The sequence below is a fragment of the Sinocyclocheilus grahami genome, unplaced genomic scaffold, assembly GCF_001515645.1.
Source record: "Sinocyclocheilus grahami isolate Dianchi unplaced genomic scaffold, SAMN03320097.WGS_v1.1 scaffold31.1, whole genome shotgun sequence".
In the NCBI taxonomy this organism is placed as follows: domain Eukaryota; kingdom Metazoa; phylum Chordata; class Actinopteri; order Cypriniformes; family Cyprinidae; genus Sinocyclocheilus; species Sinocyclocheilus grahami.
This window is the reverse complement of record NW_015505210.1, coordinates 2,309,669-2,312,706: the sequence shown is the minus strand read 5'-3', so window position 1 is coordinate 2,312,706 and position 3,038 is coordinate 2,309,669.

Genomic DNA, 3,038 nt, shown 5'->3' with positions numbered 1-3,038 from the left:
TCTCTCTCTCTCTCTCTCTCTCTCTCTCTCTCTCTCTCTCTCTCTCTCGTAACGCGCGAGCTCTGATTCCTGACGCTTCTCACATGACTGAAGGTGGTACACACTCCCGCCCGAGTGTGTTGCCAGTGGTACACACTCTTTAGTGCATGCTGTAGATGTTAACCTTCATAGACATGTGGTAGGTTATTATGTATTGTAGGCTACATTCTACAAACCACCTCCACCTCACAAGATCCTACAATGCTAATTGTAGCGCATAAATATATACACACACCGTGTATGTTGTGGAGACATACTTGTTTATTCTTTCATCAAATACTTTATATATTGTGTTATATATTTTTATGTTTTAGATATGTTTTTACAATACGTTGCCATGATGAAGTAATTTTTTAGTAATGGTGTAAATATCAGAGCATTGACAAACACAGACATGTATGTAAACAGTACATGCACTTGAATAAATATGAGTAAATATAAGAAAAAATTATATTAAATAATATATATATTATTACAGCATGGTAGTGCTATTCATACATACACACACACGGTTAGATAGATAGCTAGATGCATGCCTTTTATGCATATTTACACAGTACCAAAATGTATTACTTCCAATCAAATCTTTAGATTTGAACTATTAGAAGACATTTGTGAACAGAAAATACTTTCATTGGTTTAGTTTGTGTATTTTTGAGACTCCATTAATGACGGCTTGTGAGCTTGTTGATGAGCCGCCACTGTCACTTCTCTCTTGTGTCCAGCAAATCACAAGACTGCTCAAGTGAAACACCTCAGTCTGTGTCAGCTAATGTATTACATAGTGTTAGGCTCTGTGATCTATACTTCTTTGCTTATAAGAGTCTGTGTAGTCTTACAGCTATGGGAAATTTCATAATAAATATGTATTAATATAAACAATGTATATAAATATATGCTAACTAATAGCCTACTTTAAGCTAAATTGTGGCTACATTGGGTTAATCAGTCACATACAATAGTCTATTTTCCTTGCCTGACTGCTTTAAAATTAATTAAATATATATTAAATATAATTATTTAAGGATGGTGGAGGTGAATATATGACAATAATAATAAATGTATATTTGTATGTTTTTATTTTCATTTTATATATGAATATCTAATATATGAATAAAATTAATTGAAATAATATACGAATGTACAACAAATATAATATAATATAATATAATAATTCTGCTTTGGGACCAACAATATAAATAATCTGCACAAATTTGGACTTTTCTTACCCAAGTAAGTTCCTTTAGCTTATGTAAATTTATTGTCATCTAAATTTTGAATTGTTGATTTACAAATTGCATTTCTGAGAACATGAATAATAATGACAATAATAAATTATATGTAATTATATTTCAAATTTGTAATGATATATGAATATAAAGAACAATTCAATTAATTTTCAATTCATATTTTTATTTAAAATATAATGACTGTACAAATATTTGTTTTGACCTATTGCCACGCTAAATAAAATAACAATATTAATGTATTACACATCATTATATAATTTTTTTATATTATATATGAAATATATTCATTTTATACATTTATATCCTGCTTTGTGACCAACAATATGTCCCAAGCAAGTTCTTTAAGCTTTTCTAAATATTCATTTTTCATTGTTATCTATAAATTGTTTAGATAAACGGAAAAATCATGAATAAAACATGTTTAAATGTCCTCTTTGGATGATATGATGACCATTCCCAAAGAGACCAGTGAGTCAGTGCTTTGAACCATTTGGGGGGGATTTTAACAATTACATTTTCTGTGAACATTCATCTTGCTGAATCCAACTGCTTTCAGATTGAAATCTCTGATAACATGAGAGTTTATTCAGAGACGCCACACTGAATCCATTATCATATATGTTTTAAACATGACCAGCTGCAATCTGATTTGTCCTCAGCAGTGAAAAACAAGAGACTATAATGAATTGCATTTAGCATACAAACAGCAGAGACACTTTCCCAAACCTTCCACAGCACTTATATGAGGGTCAGCGATTCCTCAGATAAATGCCAGGGCATTGAGAAGGTTTGTCCCGGCACAAAGACACTTCCCCTTTCAGCAGGACTCTGAATCACTGTACTCAAGTACCCTTCATAAGGCACATTTCTTGCCAAAATGCAAACAGCAGAGAGATGCCTTTTGCATGAGAGGAGACTGTCATAAACGTAAGCATCTCGAGGACTCCACTTCTAGTGTTGATTGGGATTCACACTGGCATTCCAGCTCCCTTAGGCTGGGCGTGGGTGAAGGCCGGATCCGGGCCTGAGCCCAAATGTCATGGGAAAGATGTAAATGGGGGCTGACGAGCACTGCGGATGCTTCCGAACCTACAGCTGGAGGAACTTTGGTATTTTAGAGAATCAAACTTAGCATGTCACTTATGTTGCTCTCTTCAGGCAAACGCATGAAGACTGCACATCACGGAGATAAAGACTGAAGAAACATGCAAATCATTGCTGCTATTGACTGCTTGGTAGGGATGGTTTGAAGCTATGAATGTTCGCTGTTATCATTTCGTTTTTTCCCTCATAACGTGAGGTCAGAATCATTTCCTTTAAACGAAGTGGTTGAATTAAAGGGGTCATATGATGCTTTTTTTTGTGTATTTGGTGTAACAGAATATGCTGACATGCTTTAATAAAAAAAAAACACATTATTTTTCAAATACTGTACATTATTATAGGTCCTATATGCCCCGCCTCTCTCAAACGCTTCGTTTTCTACAAAGTCCCTCCTTCTGACAAGCGCAGTCTGCTCTGATTGGCCAGCTGACCCAGTGCATTGTGATTGGCCGAACACCGCAAGCACTCGTCGGAAATGTAACGCCCCTTACCATAATCGCAAGCTTCATCTTTCAAAATAAATGTAAAGACAGAGCCCGAAAGGGGAACAGAGTCGCGTGACAGACACAGTGATGAAGCTGGTATGTGTTTGCAGTACACAAGCCACGGTTAAGACAGCTGACTCCACTTTGATGTGACGCTGTC